The sequence below is a fragment of the Teleopsis dalmanni genome, chromosome 1 (genome assembly GCF_002237135.1).
Source record: "Teleopsis dalmanni isolate 2A chromosome 1, ASM223713v2, whole genome shotgun sequence".
In the NCBI taxonomy this organism is placed as follows: domain Eukaryota; kingdom Metazoa; phylum Arthropoda; class Insecta; order Diptera; family Diopsidae; genus Teleopsis; species Teleopsis dalmanni.
In genome coordinates, this window is record NC_051846.1 from 229,563,140 (window position 1) to 229,586,326 (window position 23,187).

Genomic DNA, 23,187 nt, shown 5'->3' on the forward strand with positions numbered 1-23,187 from the left:
TACAGTGATTACTTGCAGTGTGGGTGTTTGTATGGAACTGCGATAGCGCATGAGAAGCGCTGATTTTGTAAAACTTTTCAGCTTGATTGACTTTGTTGTAAATTTGTTGTTTTTATTACTGTTATTATTGTTGTTTGTTACTAAACTTATTTTCCACGTCGTCACTCAATTTGGAAAATATGAAAAATAATTTTGTGGCAAAATTGTTGTTGTTGGGTGTTACCAACCAACATTACAGGTAGTGTTAATAGCATGGCTTAAACGCCTACATTTTTTTATTATTATTATTATTGTTGTTGTTGTTGTTAAAGTTACATGTTGATTTTAATTTTATATTTTTAACAGTAGTGCATTCTATTGGTTTGATCGGTAACATTTAATATATAAATTTTAATATTTAATTGAATTAAGCATTTCTTTAGAGACATAAATGTTAATATTGTTGGAAATAATTATCAGGTTTCATTAGGAATTTGCTTTTTTTGGTCCTAAATTAGCATTAAATTAGTTGCATGTTGCATATTTTAATTTGTCCAATAATAAAATAATATTGTACAATTTTGTCGTACAGACAAATATTGCTTCTCTTCTCTGTCTCTGCTGCAATATTATTAAGTCTATTATTTTTCTCGATTGTTCGCATCTTTTTATTTTTTCTAATTCAGCCAATTTTTTAAGCATTAACCCATTGTAGCTTATAGAAATTTCGTATTACTGAACACTTTTGATAATCTCAACTCTGTAGTTCTAAACTAAGTTATACTTTATGGTTAAAATATATCACTAGAAAAGCTCATGGTCTGATATATAAAAACATAGATTTTAGGCAAGATTCAGCATTAAATAATTCTAAATTAGATCTTTCTACATTTGTCTTATAGAACAATTTTTCGAAACCTTACTAAGATATTAAAGAACCTTAGTAAAATACTTTAGTAAGATATTATTATTATTATTATTATTATTATTAAAGAAAAATGTACTCGGAGAAATGCATTTAGTTATAAAATTTTTTACATCTTAGTTAATTACTTAGATGGCAGATGTAATTAAATACTACAACAAGTCGTCGCCAATTTTCAGTGTATTAAATGCAATTATTGCTCCCTCGACTTGATCACTCTACCGGTAACATGATCTACCTGTACATATTCTTCCTACAAACTGTCTGGAATATTTTTCATAAAGTCATATATTTTGTCATAAAGCTCTTATGAAATACATTATGATTTATTTGGATGAATAATCGCCAATACGTAAAGAACCAAAGATCTTACGAATAAAACAACTTTTCTCTCGGAAATTCCCACTGTTTGATTCATCATTTTGTGATATCGTGTATACTTCTGCGCCATAAAAAAGCACAAATGCGATGAAAGATAATCTGTTGAAAGATAGTTTTCAATCCCAATTGCCTACTGAGCTCATAGTAGCAATTATTAGCAATGGTGATTTTTGTTTTGATTCCCAGGCTGACATCATTGTTTTTTGTTACGGCGGTATCAAGGTAGTTGAAATCCTAAACTGATTCGAAAATGTTGCCATCCGAGCGATGTACATTTTTACCAATAGCCGATGTATACTTAAATTTGTTCTCAAACACCGTTAATGACATTTTCGTAAAGTCTTTTACTTTACAAGCAAAGGCAGTAATTACACATTTGTTTAATATTGTGCTGTGATGAGTACACGTTACTTTGTGCATCATCGCTTCCTTGACGAAATTGAAGACATCACTTTAGAAAGCATCACCTTATTTGAAGCTTAGTATGGTCTTAAAAGGTTTAGAGTGATTCAGTTCTAACTTGACGGAGCTACGGTTTCTGCTCAGGGTCATTCTACAAAGTCTCATGAGGTTATCTGAAGCTGCTTTAGAAAATTGGCGAAAAAAAAGTGGGTTCATGAGCTGTTTCCAGAATTTGTAGATTTATGAATTATAAATATTTATTCAATTGTAAAGCGACACGCACAGATAACCCCAATTAGTTGGTTGATATGTATGTGGCTTCAATCTTTCACACAGTACAATTGAAAAGATCTTGTACGCGACAGCTATAATCATCTGGTCATCTTTTTCCAAGACAGCCCAAAAAGTTCTGTGACTTCAATCGTTAAGCATACATTCATCCAATTATATTCTGCAGATAAGCCAAGAACTCTGCAGGTGCACCCTTTGCCACTTGTTGTTCTTTAATCTGTTACTAAGTAAACTACGAGTATGAGTAACATTATTTAAAATAGTTATGACTTGTTATCGAAAAAACTACTTCCTCTTCGTAGTGAAAATAATTTGTTATTTAATACTTGTATATATGGTTACAATAAATAAATCTGTTTTCTAATTAGTTTTTAATTAAGTTTTTATATTGAGTCATCTCGAAAGTAGTTACATATTTGCAATGTAAGTCAATATTATCTTATAAATATCATTTTTATTTTCTTTTACTTTTCCGTACTTAACTCTGTTCACACAGTAGCAATTGAGATGAAAAGGTGCAAAAATATATTCCACATATCATGTGTATTTTACCTCATACCATTTGTGCTCTTCAATTTTTCAGCAAATATTCCAATATTCCAATTAAAAGTGACTTTTCAACAGTTAAAAAATATGCAAATAAAAATTTGTCAAAATATCGATGCCATTTGCATACTATCACAATTTTGCACCATTCGTTCGTACTTCAAATATGAATATTTTGAATATTTATGAATATTTGCAAAATGAGTTTACTTCAATTCAACTTTAAACAAATAAATTCCAATATCAGCTTTTTATTTACATTTATAGTTCTATTTGCGTATCTGAGCAATACTTTGAAAATAATTATTAAGATCAATGAAGAGTAAAACGAATAAATATTTACACATAAATATCAATTGAATCCGTATTAAAGTTCATACAAATATTCATTTATTAACTACGCCTACACCCATTTATTTGGTAACATTACAGACACTTCTAGTTGCACATATAAACATATAAACCAACAAACATGTATTGCACATGAACAGTAGATACGAATAACAGATACATCAGTAACTGTATCTGTGGATATAAAAAAAAGTCAATAAAGATTTTTGGCAAACGCAAAATTTTTCCATTTTCATTTACTTCTGGTCAATATGTTTTATTTAATGTGCAGCTCCTCCTCATTCACTTAAGCTACTTTCACACTTACTTAAAACGCTTCGCACATAACTTTGCTGGTCTTTAGTAGAATACATATAGCCTGAAAACTCCCTATACAAATTTATCTCATGTACACTTATATATATATACATACTCGTCTTACTTACATTCATTCATTCATTGTATTCTTTCAATAATAAAATTCAAATTCAATGAAGTGGAAGGACCGAAAATCATTCTTATAGACAAAATAATACTGTTTGCCTTTATCATGCTGGCAATCTATTTTCGCTCGAATTCAGTAGATTCTAAGGCAATTATGCTCATAGATTAATCTGTTTGCTCGAAAAACAGTTGTTGTTAGCATAAGGACAATTCAATTTAGTTCAGTTTAAACAGGAATTAAAGTATTTTGACTTTGGGTATTAAATAAGATTAATGCTGTCAGGCATGTCATGTCATACTATTTCATTTCATTTTAGCTGAGTACTTTAAGGTACGAGCATTCATCTTATCCTTAACTTGTTTTTAGTCGAAAACAGTTAACCCAATTCACGGACAATAGTAACCATAATAAGAAGCGCAGCAATCAGTGTTATTTGAAATACACAGATACTCTCTTAAATATGTTAGTATGAAGTTGTTTATATATTTTGAATTTACGAAGAAATCCAAAGGTTTCCAATACCTATATATGCACATATATTTATGTACTTATGTTTACATTTTGGAAACACATAGGTATTACAATTTACTTTCTATCAAACTTCATATATGTCTTTGTCATTTATAATTTCCTTTTACAAGTTTCATTCATTTATAGATATCCGTACTAAATATCATTTTTGTGGAAAATAGGTTCCATTTTTATTATATATTTTCTTAATGTTAATATAATTTGTTCCAGTGACTTCACTCTGAATGGTATCAAAATTTATTAGTTTTGATGTCCAAAATATTTAACCTCATTGATTGAATATGATTAAAATATAATATTTAGAAAGTATAAATGTATCTCTATGTTTTGTTTGTTGTATCCTATTTAACGGCATACATAACTTTTTAAACGGCTTAATGGTTATTAACTAACTAAAGTTAAATAATTAAATTTGTTTTAAAACCAAAAAAAAAGCTTTATTTTTCGAATAAATCCATTCTAACCATTATGTTATTTATATCGTATATTACAGTTGTATAACGACCAATTTTTCGTTCTTGAATAGCGTTTAAATTAATTACTATGGTATATTACTCATCAACAACAATTTTTTACTTAACCTGGAGGTTATGCTTCTTGTGCTATTGATCTATATTGCTATGTTAAAAAATAACTTATAAAAAATTTTAATATACTTATATCCCTCAGATTGTCGATTTGCTTACCAATGTTAACGTATTTTTTTCTCTTTCTTGCTTTTTCTCTCTCTGTCACTTTCTCACTCTTTTATATTTTATTAATCTCACTTTCTCTTATTCTATCGTTCTTTCTCTGTCATCTTTGTTTCTTACTCACTTTCTCCTCTCCCTCAATTTCTCTTTTTTATGCTATCAATATTTCTCGCTCTCTCTTTCACTCCATTTATATCGATCTCTTTGTATATATATATCTGCATCTATTTTTCTTTTTCTCTCTTACTCTTTACCACTCTATGTTACTCTGTTGTTTTTACTCTCTCCACCTCTGTTACCATCCCTCATTCTGTCTCTTTGTATGTATATATTTGCATCTATTCTTTTTTTCTCTTTTACTTTCTACTACTCTTTGTTACTCTGTTGTACTTACTCTCTTCATCTCTGTTTCCATCTATCATTCTGTCTTTCTCTCTATTATTCTTGGTGTATGTAACACTCCTATTTCCTCCTTTTTCTTTTGCTTTGCCTGTTTTCAGTTCTCACATTCTTTCATTATTTATTTCATCATTTTTTTCCACATATCTCTTCTTTTTTCTCCTCTCTCTTTTTTCTTTGTTTTCTCTTCTCCCTCTCTCTTATTTTCCTTTCTCCTCTTTATTTTCTCTTTTTATCGGTGCTTCTTTTTTACTCTCGAATTTTTTCTACCTCTATTTTTTTCCCTTAGTTTTCTCCATCTTCATCTTATTCTTTCACTTTTCTCTATCTCTCTTACTCGCTCTTTATATAACTATCTATAGTTAATAATTAATAGTATTAACTAACTAACTATAACTATCTATCTCTCGTAATCGCTCTTCATTTATCTATCTCTCACAGTCGCTCTTTATATATCTACCTCTCTTACTCGATCTTTATATATCTATCTCTCTCTATTTATATATTTATCTCTCTCTATTTATATATTTATCTCTCTCTATTTTTATATTTATCTCTCTCTATTTATATATTTATCTCTCTCTATTTATATATTTATCTCTCTCTATTTATATATTTATCTCTCTCTATTTATATATTTATCTCTCTCTATCTACATATTTATCTATCTCTATCTATATATTTATCTCTCTCTATCTATATATATATATCTATCTATCTATATTTCTTTCTCCTTTTCTCTTCATATCAGTCTTTTTTTCTTTATATTCCTCACTCTTTATATAGTTATCTTTATCTACCTCTCTATCTCCCTATCTCTGTCTATCTATCTCTCTTACGTCTTTTTTCGTTTTCTCAGTCTCTTTCTCTTCATTCACTTCACGCCTCTTCTTTCAATCTCTTCCCTTTTCTTTGTCCATCTCTCCTCTTACTCTATTACTGCTCTCACTCGTTCCCTAATCTTTCACTGCTCTCATACGTTTGTTCCTCTTACTTTCACGTTTCTATCTCTCACTTTTTTCCTTCCCTAGGTTTGCTTTTCTTTCTTCACCTTTCTGTTTATCTTTTGCTTTCTCCAAGTCTCCTTGTTTTCAACGAAATATTTATCTTTTTCCTTTGCTATAACGATAACTTTTGATGAAGTTCAATTTAAAGTCATTTAGTGTAATCTATAACCACACCTTGCTATATATAATATTTTCCTCTTGATTCTGGATAAATTTTACGTTATTCGTATATATGAATAATTAATTAAAATAGAGTATTGATCATTTCCGTTCATTAGTTGATACTACCAAGTGTTGCCACTTGATATCCTTTTTATTGACATTTTAAAATTGAACTTATTATACTTATGAAGAAATTTGATAAAAACTATTTAATATGTACCGTTGCATTACTGAAAACAACTCCAACTGCAGCTGCACAAAACCCCAACAAATAAGAACATAAAAATCTGTTATTTGTGTTTTCGCTTCTACACGTACCAAATTGAAACGTACTCATTCCAAGTGTGAGAAGCAAACAAATAATCTATTGAATTGTTAAGACTTCGTCAATATTGCATTTGTTCGATATATTTCCACTCGAGCAATTGTACTTCGAACAACACAATTCAGAATTGCACACAACCACTCGTATAATAATTTTTAAAAACTTTTTTTAAAACTTTCTTGCAATTTCTTTACTTTTTTTTTGTAGTTAGTTTTGCCCTATTTTTTCTACAACAACTCTTTGTTCGTTCGTCATAAGTATCTGCTTACAAGAATCATCAAAACCCGCATCAGCGCCAAGTGAGTGCAACCATAATGCAATAAAAGCTTCTCCTTGAAGATGCCACTAGGGAAGCGTTAAGAAATTGTTGTTTTTGATTTTTGAAATATAAAAGTTTGATAGCGAAGAGTATAAAATCCTGAATGTCATCATTTTGAACTGTAGAAGCAACATGTATTCGTACCAGAAATATGGGAGAGTGCAAGCATGTGGTGCAGTCGCTACTGGAAATAGCATTTGGAAAAAATATCCTGCCTTTTAAGTTTACTTAGCCATTGTTCTGTTAGACAATAAATCGGAGAAATAATAAAATAAAATGGAAGATTTGTTAGTATTGAAATAAATTAATGCTGCAGCACAGTTGTAATGAAACTGTCAGAAAAATAACTACTTGAAAGTTGAGACTTCGCTTCTCAGCAATTTTTTAAAATAAAAATATGCCACAGTTGTATTTAAATGGTTAAAAGCTTATATGTCATGGCTTGCTATAGCATACATTGCAAGGTTATTTATTTATATATTCCAATAGCAATTTTAACAGTATGTTTAAATATTTTCTACCATTTACATACTTTCATGATTAAATACTGCTCTGCCCCTAAAATTATACCACAGCTTGCGACTTTGACTAAATATATTTAAATGTCATGCGAAATTTGTGGAAAATTTTACATTTTCATTATTACTTAAAGCTTTCCCTTGTTTTTCTTCTACATAAGAGAAAGTGTCAAACTTTCTCAGCTGCTACATTTCAATTATAATTTTTCCGCTTTTCATTCCATTTGTGCCATCTATTATGCAGGCCTAGATTGTACTTAAAGAAAGTAAAAAAAACAAAAAAAAAGAAAAAGGAATTCTGAAACTCAAACAGAAATTACGTCCATGCACACAGCAGTGACACAATTTTTCGCATCACATGAATATGGCGGGAAAAAACATACAAATACGGCCTTGCCTCAGCTATAGCGCTTATATTTCAAAGAAATAAACCCCTGCCTTGCCTACTACTAGTAGTGTTCTGTGGTATGAAATGAAGCGTACGGACTTAAAAGTAGACATCACATACCCGTCTACCCGCCTGCCTACCTACCAGCATACAATACATTCAAAGATATGCCGAAATTTAGGTTAATTGATAATTGATAAAAAGTAAGTAAATAAAAAGTGTCATGAATATCCTGCCATACCTACCCATATTAGCCCAACGTGACAAAGGACAAGTACCAAAAAGTGACACGAAACCAAAAATTCATGCAGGAAAAGTTTTCTCATTAATTTTTAAAATTCCATTTTTCAGTTTTACAAATTGTTTATATTTCGACTTTACATACAAAATATTTAAAAAAAAAAAAAGAACACTATTTAAATGACGAACCAACAAACAATTTTTAATCAACAAACAAATATGAAATCCGTTTTGATATATAAAATTTGTTGCAAAAATTATTGCATATCCTGTGGCGGTCGGTCGGTCGGTCGGTCGATCGGATTGTTTGCATGCAGTGGTGCACTGATTTCATAATGCGGATACTTCAGTGCGATAAAATATAATTTTGCAAATTAGTTCATTGTATTTTTGTTTTAGAAATATTTTATTTTCGATATTTTTTTTTATCCATTTACGCTAATTGAAATTTCAATGAAATTGCTTTTTCAATTTTGGCTTGATATTCGGTGCGGTTTTTATATGCCAATTTGTAAATGCACTACGTGTGCTGACTGACAAACTACAGTTTGTTTGCTTCTCATACACCTTTTATGAAAACATTTGGTATCGGCATTGGTATCAACGTCATCGTGTTCATCATCAGCATCAGCATCAGCGTCAGCGTCAGGTTCTCTTCTCATATTACGGATACGGATACATCTGCTATGTAAATATTTGCAATTGGTAAATATGCATTCGCACTGTTGCCAATATGAAGCTGTTTATGATATGTTACATATTCATAGTTGATCTGGAATCAAGAGCCAATTTCGTTCCTCATACTCGTTTCCATTCATATTTGTACATTTATATTTGTATGAATTTATTTCATTTTTCTTGTTTATTTATACGTTGCAGTTTAATTTTTCCAATTCAATATTGCAGCAAATAAACGGAGAAGTGAAATGTTATTAAATGAAATTAATTTACTTACACTCGCATATTGCATATTGTTGATAGATTATAGAGTTTTAAGCGCACTTACATCGGATGAATACGTAAATTCAGTTTTTTGGTTAATTAAATTCATTGTGCTGATAATTGCACACAGCAGCTACGGAAATTGCAAAAATTGAAATATTTATTGAAATATTTGCACAAAAATAATATGCATTTCATTTCATTAAATCAATTTATTGTATGAGTATTGATAGCAAAATATTGCTATCTTAGTGATTAAGTGCATTCATACAGTATTTATTAATAAAATGTGTAACTTTATGGATTACTGAAGAAACTCATTTTTTAAATAAAAAGTAAAATTCACATCTTTGTTCAGATTTTTATAAGATAGTTAAGTAATAAATACTCAAATCAATTTAATTTGTCAATTATTGCCTTCTCCTTCTTTGGTAATAATTTTATAATAAAATTTTATTGCATATTTTTTGGGGTGGAAAAAAATAATCTGTAAAATATTTTTTTAATACCATTAATCCTCAGAGACCTCAAGATTGATCCCATCAAAAAATACATAAAGGATAGAGCCCTGAAATTATTTACGAAAACTGATAAGCTTACCAACACCGCGTTATCGAATCTCAGAATGGTTACAGGCTCCTCAAGGAGGTATGCAGATCTGAGGTGAATTGTTGCTTAGTCTGTTGAAGTGATAAACAATAATCTAGTCAAGGCGTAGAGAAGTGTTTTGAAGAAACCTCGCAGTTAAAAGTGAATAAAAGTGCTCAAATGCACTGACTCAACTGTCTTCAACATAATAATAACAAATTAACATTTTCTTATTTTAACCAAAACCTTTCAGTATATGTGAGTACTTGAGTGCATTTTGGTTTTGTATTATACTATACAATAACAGAAGTTCAATAATACGCATTCACACAAAAAGTTTTATTATACATCATTTAATCATTATAAACTTAATATATATTTTCGATAAATTATTAATTTATTTTTCGGTGTTAGGTTAGATTAGATTATGCTGACAGATCAAACAGGTCACGCGTAGACCATTAAGGTCCATTGTGATACCAGAATCTTATTTTAGCGATTGTGTGCATCACTTAAGATGTGCATTTTATTAGAGAATTTTATTAGGAATTCAATAGAAACCTTAGGCATGCACTTTAGTCCGGAAAAACTGACAGCCCTCAAGTATTTTTGTCGAGTTCTCGAGAGAGCCGGGCAATTACACATCAGATGCTCTAGAGTTTCCTCTGCATCCGGCTCGTTGCATTTCGATGTTAAGTCTAATACAAATAAAAAGCTCTAGCTCTAGACTTAATTTTGAGTTTTTAAAATTTAAAAATGAATGTCTAATATTGTTACACCGATGGTTTTATCTATGCCTAAAAATTTTGTTAAATTAAAAATTAATTCTTGTAATAATTTTTTTCTATCGGAAATATAGATTGCCATTTGCTTGAATATTGTCTGTTTATTTTCTCTGATTAAGGTTGCCGTTCGAACACTGTTTGAAGTATCACTGATAATAAGTGAGCTTTCTTTTGTGACAAGCAGCCAGAGATTTGGAACCACGATGGTCATGGCTCATATTCTTGGTCCTGACCAATAGAGTTTGGCGCCTTAAACGGTATTTTGTGGTGACTGTGGTTAAGACCCAAATATACGTGCATAGAATAAATATATTTATTTACTTTCATCCGGTGTGGAGTTGCATTTTCAAAAACAAGTGTTAAGACCAGCATAATTGTTAGATAGGGCGCGCCCCTCATCAAGAAGAGAGCTATGTTTATTGAAACGTCTATATGTAGCGGTGGAATTTTTTGGAATTCCAATGGGGTGTTCATCAGTGCATTATACGCGCGTTAAAAGCAACGTAGTGCTGAGCAGAGCTTCGAATCGTAAAAAAACCGATATTTTTGCAGGAACGAAAACTGGAAACGAACCGATATATTTTTTTCTTTTGAACTAGAACAAAAAAGAAAAACGGTAAAAATTTCGGTTCGAAGCCCTAGTGCTAAGCTTTCACGGCAAGTAATCACATTTTCATCATTGAACATAAAAAAAATATCCAATAAACCCATTGTATAATACATGTTAAAACTAAAAATTATTTTTTTTAAATGTTAATAATTTTGTGACATTGAATATAATGTTTAGTTTCCTGATGACGAAATATCGAAGAAAAATAAAAAATTATTGAAAAATTAAATTGTGAATTCTCTTTTTCTTAATTTTTATTTTTATTTTTAACAACAATAATAAAAAAAATTTTGACCAATTAGCCTAAAAAACACTTTATTAAAATTATTTTTTTTTGATTTTAAAAATTATTTTTACAACAATAAGCTAATTTTTTGTTTTTGTTTTTCTTTTATTTCAGGTGGAAAAACTGAAGATCTGGCAACGGTAAGACCTTTTGCAATATTCGAACTCTAAAAAAGATGGTTTTAAATTCAAAGTTCAATTCAAAGAATAAATATTGTCTAAAAAATTAAAGTAAAAATTTATTGGATTCTACAAGAACTTTGTCTCCAGATATAAGAAAATGTAAACAAAATTATATTCAATTAAGAGCATTCCCCGCCCCAGAGATAAAAAAAAAAAAACAGAAAAAATGTCGCAAAATGTCAAAGGAAAAAGTTGAAGTGCCATAAATATTGTATTTTAAGGAAAAACATCAACTAAATTCATGAAACAAAACCAGCATTGAACCATTGCGACTTCCACTGACTTTCACAATCACATCCATAAGTAACTAGTAAACCAGCTTAGTTGCATGGTCTTACAAGGAATGTGTGGCTTTGTCTGCTGCCTGTGCGTCCTTCTTACACTAAGGTTCATCTCACTATCCTTTTTATCGGCCCAAGTGGTTTATGGATAAATATGCCGTTCTCTAATACTACAAAATGCTTAAAAGGATTTTCTACACATATTAAAGCTTATCGATAACGAAAAACAAAAGAAAATTCCTTCTCCATGTTGTCACGTTTGTGTATCTGTGCGCCTTCTGCATAAAATATTAAACTAGCAAACTATGAAACCTAAAGCCAAAGCCAAAGCCAAAGCTAAAGCCGAAGTCGAACACAGAAATTGCTTGTCATAAATAAATTTCTAAAATATATTTTGAAATCATAAATTTCGTAAGGATTTGTTGAGAGAATTTTTATGGATTACTTTGTGTTGCTCAGTTATTTTGCTTGTATTATTTGTTTGTGTATGGAAAAATATGCAAAATACTTTTATCTATGTACAGGATTAGATACAAAACTGTAGAAATGAAAGTACTCATATTATGCTGGTATGTAGTTAATGGTATTTGCAACTTAAACGCACAATGGCGAATGAATTTTCTTTAAGTACAAAAATAGAGAAAATATGTTCATAAAATGTTTATATACGGAACTCAAAAAAAAAACCAAAAAAAAAAATAAGGAACTTAGATATCTGACCAAAGCACTCCATAAACATAATTTACTTCCTTTAAATGTTTTATCTGCGTTAGTGTATAAAGAACGAATTCTATTTAACATAAAAACTCGCTGAAATCCTGTGTTTTTCATTTGCTTTTTATTAAGGATATTCCAAGCAAAAACCGCTGTTTATCATTATAATCCTTTTAAAAAAAACTTATTTCAGCATGTTTTTATTATTCCCATGTAGTTTTTTTTCAACTTCTTATGCATTTTTATTATGCTCCTTTATAATTTCAATATTTACATTGTACGTGGCATGTTGCCTTTTCATATAACTACGAAAATCGTAAAAAGTACAAAAAAGGTTACCTCTTTCCCGACTTCCTTGGCATATGCTCGCTGCTCTTCTGAATTAACTCAACCTAAAGTTTTCCATTTTAATCAGCTACAGTGGCAGTAAAGAGTGCCTCAGAGCTACTATTTTTTCGTTATTTGGCGTACTTGCCTGACTCGCTGTTGATTTGAGTAGCGTTGGCGTGCTTCTGTCGATTTAGGCAATATGACACTTGAATTTTCATTAAATAAATGCGCTGAAGGAAAACATCACGTTAGGAGTATAACCCCGAGGCAAAGGCAAGGCGGGCCAGGCGGGCCAGGCAAACAAAAATAGCAAACATAAACGTTTTGTGCCTTCAGCTTATACAAAATAAGAAAAAAATACAAATAAAAAAAAAACTAAAAACAAAAAAAAAAAATGGCGGGCAAACAAACTAAAATGCAACAGTGAAAATCGCGTCAGCAGAAGACTCAAAAGTGATTTGGAGTACTGCAGCATACTTTTTGGCGTTTAAACAGTTTGTGCTACTTTCCTGCACTATTCCTTTACACGGTTTATAGGTTGCTGCTGTTACTTTTACTTTGTTAATATGTATGTTTGTTGTTATTTGTAACGTAAATGTTTCATATAACTGTACACTTTCTTTCGTTGACCTATTAAAATTTTTATTGTTTGCTTAGGATGCTGAAAGCTTTCTCCATTTTCTTACCGGTTGACACTGCATTGACTGGCTGTGGCCTAATTGCAATGCCATAGGTCGCGTAATTAACTTAAAGTACTCGTTTCACTCGCTTAAAGCTTTGTTTGTTTGTTTGTTTTCTTGTTAAATAACCTTAATTTTGTTTTTATTGTATATTGGCATAAGTTTGAATATAGGTTAATTGCAGCACAATTAAGGTTTATTTTAAGGTTATCCAAGTAAGTATAACTTCAAAAAGTATAAAGTTTAGTTTATTTCACGTATGAAATGATACCGTAGTGTTTCAATTTAATTTGTTTTATTGTTAAATATGTTTTTGAAAAGAGTATTCTAAAAACCAATATGCTTTTTTGTTAAAAAAATTTACTGTTTGAAACGGAATTTAACTTATATCAAATCAATAATTCGCTTAAAGGTGGCTTGAGCAAATTAAATATTGCTAAATTTAATAAATATTTTTAATTAAAAATATTCAACATATTCACATATTTATTTGCGAAATCTGACAGGCTTACCAACACCGCGTTATCAAATCTCAGAATGGTTACAGGCTCCTCGGGGAGGTATGCAGGTCTGAGGTCAATTATTGCTTAGTCTGATGAAGTGATAAACAATAATCCAGTCAAGGCGTAGAGAAGTGTTTTGAAGAAACCGCGCCGTTAATAGAGAATAGAAATGCTCAAGTGCACTGACTCAACTAGCTTCAACATAATAAAAATGATAGTGTCACAGGGGTCTAATGATTAAAATGTTTTAGTCAGAATTTTTAAATTTTTGCCTGACCACAAAAAAACAACAAATAAAACACAATACTTTATCTCTCTAGCTATATTAGGATCTTGTTTCTTAATTTAATATGGTTCAACGATAACTAATCTGATTAGTAAGAGTAAGTAGGAATGAGTAAGAATATTCCAGTGGTAACACATGACTGCCGTAAGAGGCGACTAACATCCAGTAAACACCACCTGTTAATATTTGGAGTATAAATAGTAGTAAATAAGTTAGGTTCACTTGCGGCACTCGACTGGAACTCTTAATTCGACATCAAGGACATTTTTTCCCAATTGAGGTTGGCTTCTGTGATGGAAGTATCATGGTGGTTGTGGTTAAAATTCGAATAGACGCAGGTAGTATAGACTATGTTAAGATAGACTATTAATTTTTGTTCATTCCATCTTGATTTTTGCAACCGTGTGCTGTAATCCAAAGAATAGTAGAGGTATTAGATAGGCCTCACTTTTTACCAAGCAGGAAACTATATCGAAACGTAAAAGTTTTAATTAGTACAAGTGTGGAATTCCTAGGAATTTCAATGGGACGATTATAAGCTCATTGTACCAATACGTGTGTTAAGAGTACCGTGGTGTTGAGCCTTTACGGCAAGTCATCGCTTTAAATAGCTTTGGACTTCTGAACTAATGACTTAATCGTAAGAAGATAAATATTTTTCTGCTGGAAAACAAGTTCCATCGTCAACTAGCCTTCAACTAGCCAACTGAGCCTTCCTGGCAATAGCTTTAGATTTCTAAACTAATGACATAATCGTAAGGAAATAAATATTTTTTTGCTAGATACATCAATCTATCACACTTTAATTTATAACTAGATTTTACTGTAGACAACAACATATTATTATAAAAATATTTGTGTATATATATACATAGCTTATCCAGTTCATATTTAGTTTTTATTTTAGAGAACGACATATTAAATTTATATATAATATATATAAATCACAAAATATATTAAGTCCATCAATTCCCGTACGGTTTATTCCCTAAATACGTATATATTCTATTTAATATGTACAATATACATATATGTGTTTGACTTTAAAAATACCGGTTTTGCTCAAAACGAAACTTCTGTGGACTATATATATCATGTTATGCAGCAACTGTCATTACCGACCATTGTCTTCACTTATTCGTAGCAATGCTCTATGAGTAAATGCGATACGAATTTCAATAAAGTAAATGGAACCATAAGCTCCCTTTTGTGTATTTTGTTTTAATTTAAATGTCATATTTGTATAAAAATATGCTATACTCATATCTATTGGTATTTTTAAATTGATTGCATATATCCTAATTAATTTTTACAGTTGAATGCTTTCTTGGTATTCCTTACATAGTTTCTAAAAATGTTTACATGATTTCCGAAATTTGTTTAATATTCCCAGAATACCAAGCATTTTATCAAAGCAATCACATATCATTTCCGCAACTACCAAATTGTGTTGTATTGCCTGCTGCCAGTATTCGCATGAACGAAATGCTTACACATGTAAAAAGTTCCATCTGAACCAAAACCTGCTAAGTACGGGTACATGACTTCTAACACGTTAAGGCAAACATCTTTTTTTCTGTTTTAATTTTTTACCTTGAAATGTCAACAGCACTCACACATAATTTGTAATTTCCGTCAAGCATACTTCACTCAACATACTCGTAAATATAGTAAGAAGCCACCGAATTGTTTATTGCCCATTGAAGGGACGTCACTGGACCCTTTGTTAATGAGACATACATTTGTCAGATTATATATCATGTAATTTCGGTATAATTTCCGTTCACTCAAAGCTTTGCGCATTTTAACTACGTTGTATGCTCCATACCCGGTCGGTCAGGTCAATACCAATTCGGCACAACAAAGTAGAATGAAATCTAAAGGGCCGGGCCGCATTAAATTTAGGTTAGCGCAGCGGCACGTGAATTTCTGCGCCATTTTAGGATTTAAAGTTTTGTTTACATTTCATATATTGTTTGCCTGCAATTTATTTTAGTTACTTTAAAATGTTTATGACTCTTGTGTCTTTTTTTTTTTCTCTTCCGTTGGTTGTTTATCTACTTAACTTTTCTGCTGTTTACTAAGTTAAACAGAATTAATAGAATTGAGCTGCCATTTTGAAAACAACAATACACAATCACATACACCGACCCCACTTCCCAAGGAGACACTTCGCAAAATATTATCCTTGCTTAGGCTGTGAAATCGCCTGAAATTTTGAGCCCAAAAGTTTCTGCGTCGTAAATATTGCAGAACGGCATTAGAATATTTTCAGGATTCCATCTGTGTAATAGTATAAATCCATTTTGATTGCGTATTGCTTTATTTACTATTAAATTCAATAGATTTGGTTAAGCATAAACAAGTTGATTGTCCCAAAACTTTATGGTGTAGTTGAGTTATTTATTTTGTACCGAAGTCTTGTTATCATTCGAACACTTTGAAATAAAATTTAAGTATCTCTTTTGATGTGTAACTATGTGAAAAGATTATACTTAGTTGTATTTTTTATTTTATTGAAAATTTTTTTGTTTTAAATCAATCAAAAGAATTTTTCTAACCTTTATGCTATTGACAAAATTGTATATTATATGTATTACAATATTGTAATTTACGGTTAACTTTTAAGGAAGACATGAGATAGAGTTTTTATATATTTTATATTTTTATTAAATGAACAATTGAATAATATAATCTAGTGCAACTGACTAAGATCACTAAGATACTAAAATCTTTTTTTACTCTCTTCTTTGCTGTCGTAAGCTGGCTCTTTGGCTAGTGTTTATATTAATATACATATCTATTTAAGGTAAATTTAGTATTGACTGCGTGCGTAAGTGAAGTAAAGAAGCTTCACCATCTATATCAACTCAGTTCCTCATTCAATGTTTCAATTAATAGTGGTTCCCATATTCTTTCCCTTTTTTGCTTGAAGTTATATTTTTTTTTATATGTAATAAATTTACGTAGTCTAGTAGAGATAAAATTTTTATTAAAAATAATAAGAAAATTACATGAAAATTTTGTATGGGGAGAGTGTGTGCAGTATATGGAATACCACGAAACTTACCCAACTTTAATGATATAGAACAAATATATGTTTGTATCCCAAACATAATTTTTCTACCTATTATAGTTTTTAAGATAATTAAAAAAATGGAAAAGTTGGAGAGTTATTTTGGTTCAATTATAGACCCAGATTCGGGTAACCCATTGATTTGAAAATGCATTCAAAAGAAATTCCGTGGTTTAATCGCCTAATTTAGTTCCGGAATTTTCGAAAATTTTGAGATATAAAAGTAGTACTTCGCTTTGGCCACTCCCTCGTCGGTCGCTCCCTAAAACATCAACCACATGACATTTGAAATAAATAAGCAACTCAAAGACGTTCAAAGTTTGGGTACTACACGAAATTTAATTAAGATGTTTTAATATATCCACTGTATAGTCCGAACCGTGCACCGTCTGACTACCATTTGTTTTGGTCTTTGCAAAAGTCTCTTCATGGTAAAAAATTGGACATTCAAAGAACTGCTGAAAATCACTTAGGCAAGTTTCTACCATAAAGCTTTTTTTTTTTTAAATAAAAATGACTATAATATACTTGGTTAAAATTGATTTTCAATGAGTAAAATTTTTGTTCAAGAATATGTCAAAAAACCGGAGATACTGTTCATATTACCCAAACTAATTTTTTTAAAATATATTACAAAATATTATTTTATTATTTAATACATAGTATACATTTTTTTAACGGTACTTGAACTCACTAAAATCACTTCTTAGCAACACGTTGAAAGGATCCCAGTCATCGGACTGTATTAGACTTTCGGCTAAATTGCAGTCCAGTAATCAGGGGCTGGAATATAAGAAAAAGCTTACTATTTGAATTTTCAAATTTATCTAAGCTAAAATAATTTGGCTATTTGATTTACTATTACATATATTTTTCGATTCTTACAAATGTTCAAAGTATTATATCACTATAAAGTTGCCAGCTAGTTCTAATTTATGATTTAAGCTGGGAGGACCAAGTAGCGTGTTTAATTTATATAATTTATTATTTTCTTATCAACATTTTTTCTCGCTCTATTACTTCGAAACCTTATGTATTATACTTTTTAAATAATATTTCAAACGTATATCTTCATTAGTTTCAAAAAACAGTTTATTAAAAATCTGGTGCAAATTAAATTGGGTCACTGTAACCGAGCTAACTAAACTCTGATAGCGAACACCGCACAGTCAAGTGCATTTACACCATTAAAATTGCCACCAAATGGCCAAATGTAATTTCATACTCAGGCATGATTTCGAGCAAACAAACTGGCACTGCTGCAGTGTATGGTTTTGAAAACGCTTTTCACTTCCCTTACCGCATCTCACTTTCAATTTGCCACTTGCCACTTGCAACTTGAAACAATTCAAAGCCAAACTCATCCTTAATTCTGGTCGACTTGGCAGGCTAGTGTATGCGCTGTTAGCGCCCACATATTTGCCTTTATAAATTGACCGCATTATTTTTGCTCAATTTACGATGTGGTTAAAACTTTTTAAGTTATTAGCACACACACCCACATACTCATATAGATATGCTTCCAGTGCATATATTAAATATCTGTGCTCAGTAGCGTGTATATATGAAACTCCGGAAAATTTCCATATTGGCACACACACAGGAGTCAGCAGGAGTCCTTTAAATTAAACGTCAAACAATTACAATCCGCTTCCTTCGTTTCAAATAATTTAACTGCTAATTTAATAAAGTTAAGTGCATATCAGCACTTTTAATATTTTATGTAAATTTTATATTTTAATGTATGTAAATACCCTTCGCTCCATTTCACTTCAACGTACTTTAAAGTTTAAACCCTGCAACGCAATCCTGAAAATTTTTGTTGAAATTTTGCTGTTAACTTCGTTTTGCTGGCAGCCAAAGCAACTAAATACTCACAAGCACCGCATCTGCATTTATAAGGAATTATAGCCATTGCCATTTGAAGCGTTTCCATCACTATCACCATTCCAGATGCAGATGCAGATGCAGTTGTAGTATAATGTCATTGCATAAACACTACAGCAATGTGTTGATATCCACTGACAGTGTGTTGTGACACTTTTGCGGTTTGTCAACGTCATATGAGTGCCAAAAAAGAAGGCCAAAGTGTTCTGTTCCACATATCATGCGGCTTCTTCTTCTACTGAAACTACCAAAAACCAACACTTGAAACTGCACATAAAATATAAACATGGGAATAACTTTCCATATTTTTTTTTTTTTTTGTTTTGATTTGCTTATTTTGGTTTATTTTTGTAACGTTCTTAGCTGTACCAAAAGTTTGTATGCTGCATCCTAAGAAATTTATATTCCTTAATTTGTGGCCTGGCGTATTTTGTGTAAGTTTGTGTGATTTGTTTGTGTTGTGTAATTACACATAAAAAAATTAAAATTGCTCTAATTTTTTTCTGTGCTCATTTGCTTTATAAATTCATTTGTTTTTATTATTTTCATTTAATATTCATTAAGTTAAGTATATGAGGTTTAATGCATTAAATGAAATTAAACTGGAAAACTTGTTGGCACTTTAAGCCAACCACCATTTTTCGCAAATAATGTAAATAAAAATGATTACTTAGGCACTAAAAAACATTAACGACTTTTTTTTTTATTATTATATTAAAAATAAATTTTACTGTCAATTTAAAAATTGAAATTAAAAATTTATGGAAATTAATAGCGAAATACACATAGCCACGCTTTAATCCACTGCAAAAGTTAATTAGATAAAAGCAAATTTTAAAGTTAATAAATATTGTATTATATAAATATTAGTTTATATAGAGGCATTATATAGAAACTTCAGATATAACAATAAATCAATTAGTTTTTTTGTCAGCGTTTGATTAGTCCAATCTACCTACGTTGGAATGGCAACATTGTTTTCAAAAAGCACACTTAAGCTCAAATAATGCCCCATTGTGGTACCACAGGAATAACATTGATTCATTGAAAGATCTGTATGGCAACATTGTTTCCAAAAAGCACACTTAAGCTCAAATAATGCCCCATTGTGGTACCACAGGAATAACATTGATTCATTGAAAGATCAGTATAAGACCAAGAAGACCAAAATCGCCAAAAATTCTGGCGATTGATTGATTCGCTTGGTATAAATTATTTTAGTAATTTTAAAATTTACTTGTTTTGGTGCTGTTAGCTGGCACTTCTGTGCTTCTCTGGTGCTCTTTTTATGAAATTAAACTTTTGTCTGTCATTGCTACTAGTTTTGCTCATTTTAATGCTGGTATCTAGCACTTTTACTTTACTTAAGATACACATATAGAATCACTTTTGGATTAAATGGCTGTACGGTGTGTAAATAGCTTTACTTCGTTATTGATAACTCATCGACTGGTATAACCCATAAAACAACAACTTTTCGACTTTACTCATTAACAGTAATACAATTATTCCAGCGTTTATTTAATATTTCAATATCTCTCTTGAAGAATGATTTATGTTTGGACTCAAAACATGCCTTAGTATCAGTAGACCAGAAATCAGTGTCGAAAATCACGACTTCGGCATTCAACTGAGAGTGAATTAACCTGACAACTCCATAAACTTGGACAAGTCTAATTTTAATATGCAGGGTGAGTGCTACTCTTAGTAAAACTATTAGTAATTATGAGCTACGTAGCTATCAGCTACACAGGAGGTAGAGTACAATTTCCTTCTTAGCTGCAGAGCTATAACCACAACTAAGATCATTATTGGGTACAATCACTCTCATAGCTTGTCTTCCTTGTACGCTGCTACACGTTAAGTAGAGTACAATTTGCTTCTTCTTCCGCAAAGCAACACCCAGAACTAAAATCATTATTATGTAGACACAGTGTCATAACTAGTTTTCCTAGTACCAAGTGATCCGCCAGCATGGATACCGTAATGATGACCAGGTCTTCAAGCATGTACAATGTTGGCTTACAAGTCTATAAATTTGAACAATTTTGCAGGTTGACTGCTCGATCAGATCGGTAAGAAAACCAAGATGTTATGCGTAAGAAGATTTTAAATCTTGTAGCCAATGATATACACTGACGCATAAAGTGAAGTACAATTTCCTCCACACTCATATTCTACAACCACTACAAGAGGCATATAGGGCGTGCTATATTAAGTCCCAAATATGGTTAATTTCATGGTTGTCTCTGATAATTACTGATATGTAGTCTAAATATCCAATTGTTTTATACGCTTTGTTGTTGAAGATTTGTATTAGGTTACAGCTATTAAGCACCATAACAATGGTGAGAGTACTCACCATTGTTAAAGAAGATGTGCATGTCTTCATTGCATGCAATGAATGATCCGTCAACACAAAGTTATTGACCACCGTTAGTTAAAGCTTTATATGATATAAAAATTTTAAAAAATACTACAGTTTTCTTAGTAAAAGGGGTAAAACAGCATCATCGCATTGAACATAAACTCTGCTGTTAAATCTGTTAAACATTATTATTTTAAAGAAAAATATTTTTTTTTCATAAAAACATTAAAATTTAATGCCTACTTCGTAACAAAATATTCAGTTCAAAAATATATTTTTCTTTAGTCCTAAAAACCTCATTTTAAAAGAAATTATGAATCGTAAACAATTTATACAACACGCATAAAAGCACTTAAGCAAGAAATAAGGACTCAAAATTACAATAATAAAACATAATAAAATATAATGAATACACTTGTTTATAACTAATTTGCTTATAAATATATTGTGTGCAATGTGGCACAACAGCAATGTGCCTTAACAATTTAATGCCTGCATTATTGCTTAAGCGCCTAAAAGAACGCTACAAAAAAGCACAATAAAAATGTATAGATAAACGACGACGAACCTAAAACCAAAAAATGAAAACTTTATTATGAAAAACAAAAAGGATACCACTCAAAAGCATATCAACTACAATTTTGAACAATTTTTCGTTTCATTCAAGGAGAAAAATTGTAATAATAAAGTAGCAACACTTAAAATCTATTGTTGTTTACCCCTACCGACGGACGAGAGCATCGGTGGATCGGTGGTGAGTGCAAGTGGAACGTACGTTACAACAAAATATCTGTGTTTAACATGAAATACACAACACTTGTGTAATAGAAGAAAAAAAGTTTTTTTTTTTTTGTTTTTTGTTTTTTTTTTTTTTGAAAAAGCAGAAAATGAAATGCAATAAAGTAAAACAAAGCATACAAATAGGCAATTTAAATTGTTCGCCACTCACTCACTTAACCGTGCACTACGCTTGACTTCAAAAAAGATAAAAAATAAAGTAAAAAAAAAAAATAAAGTAAAAAAAAAATTAAAACAAATTTAAAAGCAAAGGCAAAAGGTACTTTGTGAAGCAAAGCAAAACGTTTGCAACAAAGCATAAAATCTCTTGGCGGTTGAAGGTGTTAAATTTTAAAATTGATTTACTGTAAAAGCGGCAAAAACAAAGGAAAACAAAAAGGTTTGAGACCGACGATTTTAGTATTATTATTTTTTTTATTTTTTTTTTTCGTGAAACAAAAGCACGTAACTTGAATAAGCGTCTTTATGCAAAATAATCTTGAAAAAAAACGAATAAATAGAAAATTTACGTGAGCTGTACAAAGGCAGTAGCAAAATTTCGCTCCTATTTTAATATTTTGGAATATATCATATAACAGAAAAGCGTAAAATATATTGAAATAGCTCTTTGTAGTACATAAACATATACATATATATATATCTGTTTGTTCTTCAATATATAATAAAACGTTTATAAATTTAAAAATCATTCAAGCAAAAATTTAATAATATTTTGTTTACATAAATTTGTACTAATAATTTTATTGTCCTATTGTTTTTTATTTCTTTAATTTGATTATTTTAATTCTTATTGCAGTTTGCAGATATATTTTTCTTAAAAATACATTTTTTGTAAAGTAATGTTGTTGGACAAAAGCCAACATTGTACATGCTTGAATAATATTCAAAAAGGAACAATTTTCCTTGGCGTTTTGTTTTCGTTTTTATTTTTTATTTTTTGTTGCATATTTGCAGGCGTCGATTTGCTTTTAGCGCAATATTTTTTTTACAA

At 30.4% G+C, this 23,187-nt stretch overlaps 1 long non-coding RNA gene across 1 annotated transcript in view; it reads left to right on the plus strand.

Moving 5' to 3' along the window:
• Window positions 1-23,187, plus strand: part of LOC119672585 — an 86,196-nt gene that overhangs the window by 46,711 nt on the left and 16,298 nt on the right. Inside the window, exon 3 of the long non-coding RNA XR_005251921.1 lies at window positions 11,206-11,231. This is a non-coding gene — a long non-coding RNA (uncharacterized LOC119672585). The remainder of the gene's footprint in view (window positions 1-11,205; window positions 11,232-23,187) is intronic.